General features: G+C 48.7%; 1 protein-coding gene across 2 annotated transcripts in view; it reads right to left on the bottom strand.

Moving 5' to 3' along the window:
• Positions 1-14,520, bottom strand: part of LOC115138228 (prickle-like protein 2) — a 140,724-nt gene that overhangs the window by 78,284 nt on the left and 47,920 nt on the right. Inside the window, exon 1 of one of the 2 annotated variants that reach the window (XM_029674889.2) lies at positions 8,192-8,501. The exons of the other annotated variant lie outside the window; for it this stretch is intronic. The gene's annotated coding sequence lies outside the window, so the exon portion shown is untranslated. Of the gene's footprint in view, positions 1-8,191; positions 8,502-14,520 lie in introns of those variants that run through there. 2 annotated transcript variants of the gene reach the window in all.

The raw sequence follows: 14,520 nt of genomic DNA, 5'->3' as shown, positions 1-14,520 counted from the left end.
CAGAGAGATGACATGGGACTGGGACTGTGTTGAGTGTTGAAGAGCAGACAGGGGTGGTTTGGCTGGCAAATAGAGGGTCTCTTTCTCCCTCTGTCCCACTTTTCATTCTGTACCTCCACTCCTTTCCCCTCAGTATGCCCTCATCATTTCATCTGTTATTTTACTAATTTTTTCCATCCCTCTCTCTGTCACTCTCATTCACGTACACTTCCTCTCCCACCCCATACTATCTTTATATTTATCTCTCCCTCACTCTCCTCTCTAACCCTCTCCCACCCCCCCCTCTCTCGCTCTCTCTCGAGTGGGGGAAGGAAGCCCTTGTGTTTGACAGTCAGGAGCTGAGAGCAATCACCTCCCTGGCCTATCAGATGGCAGGCTGGTTAGTCAGCCAGCTCTCTTAATTCTCTGGCAGACTCAAGAGTGGTGGGAGTGTTGAGACAAATATTGGAGACAAAGATACTGTTGACTTACCACACAAAGAAAATCTAATCAAAATCTGTTGGACATGTGTAATATAAGCCTACTAAATGTCATTCAGATGCCATTGTTTAAAAACAACAAAATCATTTCTAACGGCTTGAATAAACTTGTTCATGTTGATATTGGCGACCACGCTTCCCTATCCCTACCCAGTTACCACGCTTCCCTACCCAGTTACCACGCTTCCCTACCCAGTTACCACGCTTCCCTACCCCTACCCAGTTACCACGCTTCCCTACCCAGTTACCACGCTTCCCTACCCAGTTACCACGCTTCCCTACCCCTACCCAGTTACCACGCTTCCCTACCCAGTTACCACGCTTCCCTACCCAGTTACCACGCTTCCCTACCCAGTTACCACGCTTCCCTACCAGTTACCACGCTTCCCTACCCAGTTACCACGCTTCCCTATCCCTACCCAGTTACCACGCTACCCCTACCCAGTTACCACGCTTCCCTACCCCTACCACGCCTACCCAGTTACCACGCTTCCCTACCAGTTACCACGCTTCCCTACCCAGTTACCACGCTTCCCTATCCCTACCCAGTTACCACGCTTCCCTACCCCTACCCAGTTACCACGCTTCCCTACCCCTACCACGCTTCCCTACCCAGTTACCACTTCCCTACCCAGTTACCACCTCCCTACCCAGTTACCACACTTCCCTATCCCTACCCAGTTACCACGCCCTATCCCTTCCCTAACCCTACCCAGTTACCACTTCCCTTCCCTACCCAGTTTCCCTAACCCTACCCAGTTACCACGCTTCCCTAACCCTACCCAGTTACCACGCTAACCCCTACCCAGTTACCACGCCTCCCTACCCAGTTACCACGCTTCCCTACCCAGTTACCACGCTTCCCTACCCAGTTACCACACTTACCACCCTATCCCTATCCAGTTACCACGCTTCCCTATCCCTACAAAGTTACCACGCTTCCCAACCCAGTTACTTCCCTACCCCTACCCAGTTACCACGCTTCCCTCCCTACCCAGTTACCACCTTCCCTAACCCTACCCAGTTACCACGCTTCCCAACCCAGTTAACCCTATCCCCAGTTACCACACTTCCCTATCCCCAGTTAACCCTATCCCCCAGGTACCACGCCTCCCTACCCAGTTACTTCCCTACCCAGCCTCCCTACCCAGTTACCACACTTCCCTACCCAGTTACCACACTTCCCTACCCAGTTACCACACTTCCCTATCCCTATCCAGTTACCACACTTCCCTATCCCTACCCAGTTACCACGCTTCCCTACCCAGTTACCACGCTTCCCTAACCCTACCCAGTTACCACGCTTCCCTAACCCTACCCTGTTACCACGCTTCCCTAACCCTACCCAGTTACCACGCTTCCCTCCCTACCCAGTTACCACGCTTCCCCCCTACCCAGTTACCACGCTCCCTCCCAGTTAACCCAGTTACCACGCTTCCCAACCCAGTTACCACACTTCCCTATCCCTACAAAGTTACCACACTTCCCTATCCCTACAAAGTTACCACACTTCCCTATCCCTACAAAGTTACCACGCTTCCCTACTTCCCTATCCCTACCCCAGTTACCACACTTCCCTACCCAGTTACCACACTTAACCCTACCCAGTTACCACGCCTCCCACCCAGTTACCACGCCCTACCCAGTTACCACACCCAGTTACCACACTTCCCTACCCAGTTACCACACTTCCCTATCCCTACCCAGTTACCACACTTCCCTACCCAGTTACCACGCCTCCCTACCCAGTTACCACGCTTCCCTACCCAGTTTACCCAGTTACCACGCTTCCCTAACCCTACCCAGTTACCACGCTTCCCTAACCCTACCCAGTTACCACGCTTCCCTAACCCTACCCAGTTACCACGCTTCCCTACCCAGTTACCACGCCTCCCTACCCAGTTACCACGCTTCCCTACCCAGTTACCACGCTTCCCTACCCAGTTACCACACTTCCCTATCCCTACAAAGTTACCACGCTTCCCTATCCCTACAAAGTTACCACGCTTCCCTACCCCTACCCAGTTACCACGCTTCCCTACCCAGTTACCACGCTTCCCTAACCCTACCCAGTTACCACGCTTCCCTAACCCTACCCAGTTACCACGCTTCCCTAACCCTACCCAGGTACCACGCCTCCCTACCCAGTTACCACGCCTCCCTACCCAGTTACCACGCTTCCCTACCCAGTTACCACACTTCCCTACCCAGTTACCACACTTCCCTATCCCTACCCAGTTACCACACTTCCCTACCCAGTTACCACGCCTCCCTACCCAGTTACCACGCTTCCCTACCCAGTTACCACGCTTCCCTACCCAGTTACCACGCTTCCCTAACCCTACCCAGTTACCACGCTTCCCTAACCCTACCCAGTTACCACGCTTCCCTAACCCTACCCAGTTACCACGCTTCCCTACCCAGTTACCACGCCTCCCTACCCAGTTACCACGCTTCCCTACCCAGTTACCACGCTTCCCTACCCAGTTACCACACTTCCCTATCCCTACAAAGTTACCACGCTTCCCTACCCAGTTACCACCTCCCACCCAGTTACCACGCTTCCCTACCCCTACCCAGTTACCACGCTTCCCTACCCAGTTACCACGCTTCCCTAACCCTACCCAGTTACCACGCTTCCCTAACCCTACCCAGTTACCACGCTTCCCTAACCCTACCCAGGTACCACGCCTCCCTACCCAGTTACCACGCCTCCCTACCCAGTTACGCTTCCCTACCCAGTTACCACGCTTCCCTACCCAGTTACCCACCTATCCCTACCCAGTTACCACGCTTCCCTATCCCTATCCAGTTACCACGCTTCCCTATCCCTACCCAGTTACCACGCTTCCCAACCCAGTTACCACGCTTCCCTAACCCTACCCTGTTACCACGCTTCCCTACCCCTACCCAGTTACCACGCTTCCTAACCCTACCCCTACCCAGTTACCCCTTCCCAACCCAGTTACCACGCTTCCCAACCCAGTTACCACACTTCCCTATACCCTACAACCCAGTTACCACACTTCCCTATCCCTTCCCTATCCCTACAAAGTTACCACACTTCCCTATCCCTACAAAGTTACCACACTTCCCTATCCCTACCCAGTTACCACACTTCCCTACCCAGTTACCACACTTCCCTACCCAGTTACCACACTTCCCTACCCAGTTACCACACTTCCCTACCCAGTTACCACACTTCCCTATCCCTACCCAGTTACCACACTTCCCTACCCAGTTACCACGCCTCCCTACCCAGTTACCACGCTTAACCCTACCCAGTTACCACCCTTCCCTACCCAGTTACCACGCTTCCCTACCCTACGCCTCCAGTTACCACGCTTCCCTATCCCTACCCAGTTACCACCTCCCAGTTACCCAGTTACCACGCTTCCTAACCCTACCCAGTTACCACGCTTCCCTATCCCTACCCAGTTACCACGCTTCCCAACCCAGTTACCACGCTTCCCTAACCCTACCCTGTTACCACGCTTCCCTACCCCTACCCAGTTACCACGCTTCCCTACCCCTACCCAGTTACCACGCTTCCCAACCCAGTTACCACGCTTCCCAACCCAGTTACCACACTTCCCTATCCCTACAAAGTTACCACACTTCCCTATCCCTACAAAGTTACCACACTTCCCTATCCCTACAAAGTTACCACACTTCCCTATCCCTACCCAGTTACCACACTTCCCTACCCAGTTACCACACTTCCCTACCCAGTTACCACACTTCCCTACCCAGTTACCACACTTCCCTATCCCTACCCAGTTACCACACTTCCCTACCCAGTTACCACGCCTCCCTACCCAGTTACCACGCTTCCCTACCCAGTTACCACGCTTCCCTACCCAGTTACCACGCTTCCCTATCCCTATCCAGTTACCACGCTTCCCTATCCCTACCCAGTTACCACGCTTCCCAACCCAGTTACCACGCTTCCCTAACCCTACCCTGTTACCACGCTTCCCTACCCCTACCCAGTTACCACGCTTCCCTACCCCTACCCAGTTACCACGCTTCCCAACCCAGTTACCACGCTTCCCAACCCAGTTACCACACTTCCCTATCCCTACAAAGTTACCACACTTCCCTATCCCTACCCAGTTACCACACTTCCCTATCCCTACCCAGTTACCACACTTCCCTACCCAGTTACCACACTTCCCTACCCAGTTACCACACTTCCCTACCCAGTTACCACACTTCCCTATCCCTACCCAGTTACCACACTTCCCTACCCAGTTACCACACTTCCCTACCCAGTTACCACACTTCCCTACCCAGTTACCACGCTTCCCTACCCAGTTACCACGCTTCCCTACCCAGTTACCACGCTTCCCTACCCAGTTACCACGCTTCCCTACCCAGTTACCACGCTTCCCTACCCAGTTACCACGCTTCCCTACCCAGTTACCACGCTTCCCTATCCCTACCCAGTTACCACGCTTCCCTATCCCTACCCAGTTACCACGCTTCCCTATCCCTACCCAGTTACCACGCTTCCCTAACCCTACCCAGTTACCACGCTTCCCTAACCCTACCCAGTTACCACGCTTCCCTAACCCTACCCAGTTACCATGCTTCCCTAACCCTACCCAGTTACCACGCTTCCCTACCCAGTTACCACGCCTCCCTACCCAGTTACCACGCTTCCCTACCCCTACCCAGTTACCACGCTTCACTACCCAGTTACCACGCTTCCCTAACCCTACCCAGTTACCACGCTTCCCTAACCCTACCCAGGTACCACGCCTCCCTACCCAGTTACCACGCCTCCCTACCCAGTTACCACGCCTCCCTACCCAGTTACCACGCTTCCCTATCCCTATCCAGTTACCACGCTTCCCTATCCCTACCCAGTTACCACGCTTCCCTATCCCTACCCAGTTACCACGCTTCCCTATCCCTACCCAGTTACCACGCTTCCCAACCCAGTTACCACACTTCCCTATCCCTACAAAGTTACCACACTTCCCTATCCCTACAAAGTTACCACACTTCCCTATCCCTACCCAGTTACCACACTTCCCTACCCAGTTACCACACTTCCCTACCCAGTTACCACACTTCCCTACCCAGTTACCCAGTTACCACACTTCCCTACCCAGTTACCACACTTCCCTACCCAGTTACCACACTTCCCTATCCCTACAGTTACCACACTTCCCTATCCCTACAGTTACCACACTTCCCTATCCCTACAAAGTTACCACACTTCCCTACCCAGTTACCAGCTTCCCTACCCAGTTACCACACTTCCCTACCCAGTTACCACACTTCCCTACCCAGTTACCCAGTTACCACACTTCCCTACCCAGTTACCACACTTCCCTACCCAGTTACCACACTTCCCTACCCAGTTACCACACTTCCCTATCCCTACAGTTACCACACTTCCCTATCCCTACAGTTACCACACTTCCCTATCCCCAAAAAGTTACCACACTTCCCTACCCAGTTACCACACTTCCCTATCCCCAAAAAGTTACCACACCTCCCTACCCAGTTACCACACTTCCCTATCCCTACCCAGTTACCACACTTCCCTATCCCTACATAGTTACCACACTTCCCTATCCCTACATAGTTACCACACTTCCCTATCCCTACAAAGTTACCACACCTCCCTACCCAGTTACCACACTTCCCTATCCCTACCCAGTTACCACACTTCCCTATCCCTACATAGTTACCACACTTCCCTATCCCTACATAGTTACCACACTTCCCTATCCCTACAAAGTTACCACACTTCCCTATCCCTACCCAGTTACCACACTTCCCTATCCCTACAAAGTTACCACACTTCCCTATCCCTACAAAGTTACCACACTTCCCTATCCCTACCCAGTTACCACACTTCCCTATCCCTACCCAGTTACCACACTTCCCTATCCCTACACAGTTACAAGTTGTAGGCTTACGCTGTGATTTCACCCCAAAGGCAGTCTGCATAGAGCTCACTGAGGGGTTTGGTTGCATATCAACGTCACTCATGTCTTTCTTGTTCAAACTCGTCAGTGGACAGTTGACTGGCATGATGTGGTTATGTTGTTTTACTAGGACAGGAAGAGCTACAATAGTAAAACAAGCTGAAGATGGATGATTGGCAACATTAAACCAGTGTTAGAGATTACATTTGATTAGCGATGAAATCTCCCCACTGGTGTGGCTCGTTGCGAGCTGTGTCCAGGACATTGATCGGTTAACAGCGTTAGAGGAGGAAATGGGGTTGGCAGCAGTAGGGGGGCGGCCCACTCACTCTCTAAATCAATGGGCACACTCACTGCCTGGGGATCCACTCAACACACCCCATCCATCCAGCCCATTGTCTTTCACTCTCCCTCTCCTTTCATTTTCTCCTCCTCTGGGCTCAGCAGATCCCTTGATCCTTATCCTCCTGAGAGTATTGTATTGAAAGGAGGCTATTTGTTCTGGGTCTGTGTGGATGTATGCAGGGGACAGTCAGCACTAGCCTTCAGTATATGGCTCATAAAGGTTTAAATGGCTTGCGGGACCCAAAAATGTGATTTATTTTCCAAGATCCCTATTGATATACATGTCATTCTCCCTACAAAGATGATCTGTTTTCTGTGCCTGGTTTAACCACTGGCTCGAAATGTCAACGCAGAGGCCATTTTGGGCACGGAGTTGCTTTGGTGCAGTTATATAGAAACTGTGGCACAGAAAGAAAGAGTGTTCAGGAAGCCACAACCTGTTATGTGTCACACCCTATTCTTTCCCCTACTAGGCCAGGGCCAGCCACTCAGACCCGGGTGCCATAAACAAAGCGTGCAGCACTATTGTGGAATGTACCTTGCGATTTATAGACACACTCACACGGTCAACAAAGACAGCAGACCCAGCAGTGTACCGCTCAGATATAAACTGGACTTTTAACTTGTCATATCTGACATGATTTTTGACACATAACACCAACAGCTTTAGGTATAAATGCCTAGACTCCCCTGATATGCACAACCAACTACACACACACACACACATACACACACACACACACACACACACACACACCGTGCCCACATAGCTGAGAGACAATAGGCTGTTCCCTGTCCCTGCCGTAGCCCAATATAAGTTGAGTTAAAAATAAAGTGGAAGGCATGTCACACAGCTGTGAGATGCAGGGAGATGCGTGCTGTCAGTCCACTTAATTCACAACAGCTGAGATGACAGGAGACTGCCTCTACACTGCCTTTTCCCTTCTCTCACTCTCTTTCCTTTTATTTCTCTCTCACTCTTTTCTCCCTTCCCAATGTTTCTCTTTTTCCTATCTCCCTCCTCCTCTTTTTATCCCCGATCGCACCCTCTCTAAACATGAAGCCACCCACTCCCAACATCCTACTTGGCAGACTCTACAGAGCAGTGCAAAAGCAACGGGAGGACATGGTTCCAAAGATGTTTAAATCACAAAATGTCATAAGCTACCATACTATAGTGTAGCACATGTAAATATTCTAAATCAACTTAAAAAAACACAAGTTGTGTCAAAACTAGCCTAAAGAAACACAAGGCAGTCAATCACTGAAGCTGAAAGTTTTTAATCAAATAGAGAGAAAATACCTCATTCATGACAGAAGCTACCAAACTAACATGACTGTATCCAGGCAGAGATCCCATGGCTGTCAGTCAGTCGGTGTGTGAAATGGCATGTTTGCTATGAATATGTAAAAGTTACTCACCACTTCCCCTCCGGCTGGCTGAGCAAGGACTGGGGAACACACGGTCAAACAACAGAGCCTCTCAGAGGATAATCATTGCAGCACCATAACCAGAAAAAAAACACTTTCAACGTCTCTGTAATTGAAAAAGTCTTTTCCTTTCTCAGATGACCAGGAGACGAGGGAGAGAGACTGACATGGAGATGATAGCATTGAGTGTGTTGCTGAGCTGAAGACTTCTCTAGACTGCAGCTGGTGGCACAACCATATGGATGTGTGAAGTAAGTGTGAGAGAGAGGAGAGAGAGAGCTGCCCACCAGAGGAATGTGATAGGGGCTGATCACCAATTTAAGAGCTGAGCAGGCAGCCTCTGTAGCCAGAACTCCCCTAAACACCCCAAACACTTCTAACCACACCCCTTATCTCCCCTAAAGGTGTGAGTCACCAGCTCTAAGCCTATCACAGCTTAGCAACTAGACCCTGATTCATTAGGGTGTCCAGTTAGCTTGGAGGTTAGTTTGAGCACCAAAGTGAAGAGCAAGGGAAAATAGGAATCGTCAACATGATGTGAAATCTAAATGGACAACGATTGAAGGTTAACTTCAAGTTGCACTGTGGTATGTTAGTCTTCTACAGTCTATCCTCCGCCGACTGAAACACTGGAGAAGCAAGCAGCGTAGAGAAACAGGGTACTGCCGGCATCCTTTCACAGTAGTCTCTATCGACTTCCAAACATCCCCCTGAACTGAACTGGATGGAAACATCTGCTATAGTACTTTCTGTAGAGACAGATCTGATGTGATGTGCAGCTAGTAGTTGTCCACTGATTTACCTGCAGAGAGTTACAGACATATAAATCAATACAGATGGAGTGTGGCCTCAACTCACTATAGGCTCCTCCGAGCCAAACCTAAACCTCTTCTCTCTCCAAACTGCCCCCTCTTCAGTCACCCCCCCCATGCCAATCACATACCCATAAATAGAGGAACAGGACCTGTAGGGCGTGTGAGTACAGGTTAGAGCAGAGCCATCTATCACCAGAGAGCCAGAGTGAGGTTTCTGGACCCGTCAGTAGTGTGCTGTGGGTAGAATCTGATCTGTTGTACAGCAGCGCTCTACACTGTACAACTACTGTTCCACAGGCAGCAGGATACTCTGATTCATTCCCATAAATCCATATGGATTCCTGTGGTGGAAGACAACAAGGAATCACGCCAGGAGAGCAACACATTATACCTGACAATGAGTGCCAGTGTTCTCTTTCTGACCATCACACACGCACACACACACGCACACAAACACACACACAAACACAGAGTCCAATGCCAACATTCTCCAGTGGCATGCGTCTCCCTCCTAACATTAGCCCAGTAGCAGGCATTGAGCCACACTCACACTGAAGAATGTCTCCGATGTTGCTACTTTTTGCTACTATGGAGAGCCGCCTCCTAAAGTGGATAATAATTTATGTATGATACAGAGGAATAGCTAATGCCCAAAACATGTTGAGATCGCTAGTAAAGCATACATTTGGAAAAACACTAAAAGATGTGTTGATGTCTTAACCGATGTTCATATTGAAAAGTCTAAAGATGTGTTGATGATACTGTACGTGGTCATGTAGAGGAAAGTATGCCCTCTGATAGGCGAAGTTTCACCATATTGCTTATACCAATCAAATCCTGTCAGATCTCCACGAGTGCATAAGGCGTAGGGTTTAGAGGTCCTTTGGGATTGGGCCAATGTGACTCTCCCCTACTCCACCCCATAGCCTACGGAGAGGTTAACTAGTCTGCCCCCCAGGACTAAATGAAGTGATCAATCCCACAGACCCACTGAGAGAGGGGAACCTGGGCCAACAGCACACACAGAGTGACAGAGGTGTGTTTTTATCACAACCAGTTCTGAGCTGCTCCTCTCTCCTATCATGAACCATCTCCCTTATAAGGACACTTGAAAAAATATTTTATTTATTATAACATTCAAAAATAAACAGTAATGAAAGTTAATCAAATTTCACAGGCTACTAATCAAGAGTCTTTGAAATAAACAGACATAATGCTGCTTTGGCAACATGGCAAAGGTCATCAATGGTGAACGAGGAAATGTAGAACTGGTACAGGATGGTTAGTTGCCTACATATCTGAATAAATGTTATCTTCTCAGCAAGAGAGACTGTCAAGTAATCTCTCCACTCCACAAAGTATTGTGTCATGGAGAAAATTGTCTTATACACATAATAGAGTCATCATGATCAAAAACGCTGCATCTCTCTCTCGCTGGAAATATGCTTTCTTCTCTGACTCTGAAGCCATTAGAGGGACGGCTGGCAGGCAGAGTGAGGAAGAAAGGAATCCTGATTTAGTGATGAAAAAAACTTTCATCTGACATGGTACTTCTCAAGAGAGTATCAAAAGAACCCCAATGCTTCAGCCAATGAGCAAGAGTCTAGACAGAGGCTGTAGTAGAGTATTAGGAGGACTCATATAGAGCAGCACCCTGTCTGAGACTAGTATCCTGATGCAGAGCCCAACCACAACAAGGGTGCAGCTGAGGATGGGAGCTCTGATGCGGGCTATCCACACTGGGCATAACACTGGGCTTATTATGGAATGGGTAAGGGGGATACCTAGTCAGCTGTACGAGAATGCCTTCAACTGAAATGTGTCTTCCGCATTTAACCCAACCCCTCTGAATCAGAGAGGTGCGGGGGGCTGCCTTAATCGACATCCAAGTCTTCGGCGCCCGGGGAACAGTGGGTTAACTGCCTTGCTCAGGTGCAGAATGACAGATTTTTATCTTGTCAGCTCGGGCTCTGACGGTCAAGCCACTGGTACATTGCCATGCCTAGGTTTCCCCTTTCAGACCCCAGATGGGAGGATAGGCTTGCTTAGACCACAGGCTGACCCTCAGCCAATATGAGGAGAGAGAGAAAGAGAGAGGGGGAGGTGAAGAAAGAAGAGGAAAAAGAGTTGGGAAAGAGAGCGAGACCACTCCCCTAATCTCTGCACTGGCCTGGCAGCAAGCCTTTTGGCAGGCCCTCAGGTATCCATTGCGTCTGGGTAATACTGGGGGTGGAAAGGGGGGGGATCCAAAATGACAGATGAGGAGAGAGCAAGGTTAAACCAACACTGAAACTTTGGAACGAGTTTCATGCAATCCACACAGTGATAGATAGAGACAGAAAGAGAAAGCGCAACAAATACACAGAAACAGAGATAGAGAAAAGAGAGAGAAACAAAGTCAAAATCTTCTCATGCATTGTCGATTTAAAAAATGTCATGGGGGCCTGCTATACAAATTGATGGGAAAGTGGTGTTGGTGGAAAATATACATGATCAAATCCATGAATACAAACAACAAATGTGCGGTTAAAATAGGCAAAAAACACAGACATTTCTTTCCACAGGGCCTGGGAGGTGAGACAGGGATGCAGCTTAAGCCCCACCCTCTTAAATATACAAATCAACGAATTGGCGAGGGGATTAAAATGGTCTGCAGAACACGGCCTCACCCTACTAGAGGGCCTACAGCAGCACCTAGAACTTCTTCACAGATTCCGTCAGACCTGGGCCTTGATAGTACAAACTAATGTCATCTCAAAAAAGGTCCAGTTGCCAGGACCACAAATACAAATTCCACCTAGACACTGTTACCGTAGAGCACACAAAAAACGAAACATCAGCGCCACAGGTAACTTACCCCGTAGCACTCACTTCTGTCATCATGAAGTGCTTTTAGAGACTAGCCAAGGACCATATCACCTCTTCCTTACCTGACACCCTAGACCCACTTCAATTTGCTTACCGCCCCAATAGATCCACAGACCATGCAATCGCCATCGCGCTGCACACTGACTTATCCCATCTGGACAAGAGGAATACCTAAGTAAGAACGCTGTTCATTGACTATAGCTCAGCATTCAATACTATTGCACCCTCCAAGCACATCATTAAGCTTGAGGCCCGGGGGCTGAACTCCGCAATCCTCAACACTGGGGCCCCACAAAGATGTGTGCTCAGCCCCCTCCTGTACTCCCTGTTCACCCATGACTGCTTGGCCACGCACATCTCCAACTCAATTATCAAGTTTGCAGATGACAACAGTAGTAGGCCTGACTACCAACAATGACAAGACAGCCTACAGGGAGGAGGTGAGGGCTCTGGGAGTGTGGTGCCAGGAAAATAACCTCTCACCCAACAATAACAAAACAGATGATCGTGGACTTCAGGAAAGAGCAGAGGGTGCACCCCCCTATCTACATCGATGGGACCGCAGTGGAGAAGGTGGAAAGCTTCAAGTTCCTCGGCGTACACATCACTGACAAACTGAAATGTTCCACGCACACAGACAGTGTGGTGAAGAAGGTGCAACAGCACCTCTTCAACCTCAGGAGGCTGAAGAAATTTGGCTTAGCACCTAAAACCCTCAAACTTGTACAGATGCACAATTGAGAGCATCCTGTCGGGCTGTATCACCACCTGGTACGGAAACTGCACTGCCCGCAACCGCAGGGCTCTCCAGAGGGTGGTGTGGTCTGCCCAACGATTCACCGGGGGCAGTCTACCTGCCCTCCATGACACCTACGGCACCCAATGTCACAGGAAGGCCATCAAGGATAACAACCACCCAAGCCACTGCCTGTTTACCCTGCTATCATCCAGAAGACGAGGTCAGTACAGGTACAAAGCTGAGACCGAGAGATTGAAAAATAGCTCTCAAGGCCATCAGACTAAGGATCAGACCCTTTTTTTCAATTTTCGCCTAAAATGACATACTCAAATCTAGCTGTCTGTAGCTCAGGACCTGAAACAAGGAAATGCATATTATTGATACCATTTGAAAGGAAACACTTTGACGTTTATGAAAATGTGGAGCTACAGTATAGAAAACTAATTCTTTTTTATTGTGTAATGTCATTAATACTGGTATAAAACAAATACTGTAACTTAAAAAGTATTTACACTACAGGTATGAAGTCTCCATCCTTTACATTGTGCATATAATATGACAAATTATTCACATATTTTTGTTAAAATCACATTCCTATCTTAGGAGGTGTGAGAGAATCTATAGTTGAAGTCGGAAGTTTACATACACTTAGGTTAGAGTCATTAAAACTCGTTTTTCAACCACTCCACAAATTTCTTGTTAATAAACTATAGTTTTGGCAAGTCGTTTAGGACATCTACTTTGTGCATGACACAAGTCATTTTTCCAACAATTGTTTACAGACAGATTATTTCCCTGTATCACAATTCCAGTGGATCAGAAGTTTACATACACTAAGTTGACTGTGCCTTTAAACAGCTTGGAAAATGACAGAAAATGATGTCATGGCTTTAGAAGCTTCTGATAAGCTAATTGAAATACTTTGAGTCGATTGGAGGTGTACCTGTGGATGTATTTCAAGGACTTCCTTCAAACTCAGTGCCTCTTTGCTTGACATCATGGGAAAATCAAAAGAAATCAGCCAAGACCTCCGAAAATAAATTGTAGACCTCCACAAGTCTGGTTCATCCTTGGGAGCAATTTCCAAATGCCTGAAGGTGTTCATCTGTACAAACAATAGGACGCAAGTATAAACACCATGGGACCACGCAGCCATCATAGAGCTTAGGAAGGAGACAAGTTCTGTCTCCTAGAGATGAACGCACTTTGGTGTGAAAAGTGCAAATCAATCCCAGAACAGCAGCAAAGGACTTTGTGAAGATGCTGGAGGAAACAGGTACAAAAGTATCTATATCCACAGTAAAACGAGTCCTAAAAATCGACATAACCCGAAAGGCTGCTCAGCAAGGAAGCCACTACTCCAAAACCACCATAAAAAAGCCAGACTACGGTTTGCAACTGCACATGGGGACAAAGATCGTACATTTTGGAGAAATGTCCTCTGGTCTGACGAAACAAAAATATAACTGTTTGGCCATAATGACAATGTTATGTTTGGAGGAAAAAGGGGGAGGCTTGCAAGCCGAAGAACACCATCCCAACCGTGAAGCACGGGTTGGCAGCATCATGTTGTGGGGCTGCTTTGCTGCAGGAGGGACTGGTGCACTTCACAAAATAGATGGCACCATGAGGAATAAAAATTATGTGGATATATTGAAGCAACATTTCAAGACATCAGTCAGGAAGTTAAAGCTTGGGTCTTCCAAATGGACAATGAACCCAAGCATACTTCCAAAGTTGTGTCAAAATGGCTTAAGGACAACAAAGCCAAGGTATTGGAGTGGCCATCACAAAGCCCTGACCTCAATCCTATAGAATATGTGGGCAGAACTGAAGAAGCGTGTGCAAGCAAGGAGACCTACAAACCTGACTCAGTTACACCAGCTCTGACAGGAGGA

The sequence above is a fragment of the Oncorhynchus nerka genome, linkage group LG2 (genome assembly GCF_034236695.1).
Source record: "Oncorhynchus nerka isolate Pitt River linkage group LG2, Oner_Uvic_2.0, whole genome shotgun sequence".
In the NCBI taxonomy this organism is placed as follows: Eukaryota; Metazoa; Chordata; class Actinopteri; order Salmoniformes; family Salmonidae; genus Oncorhynchus; species Oncorhynchus nerka.
This window is presented reverse-complemented; position numbering and strand designations above follow the sequence as displayed.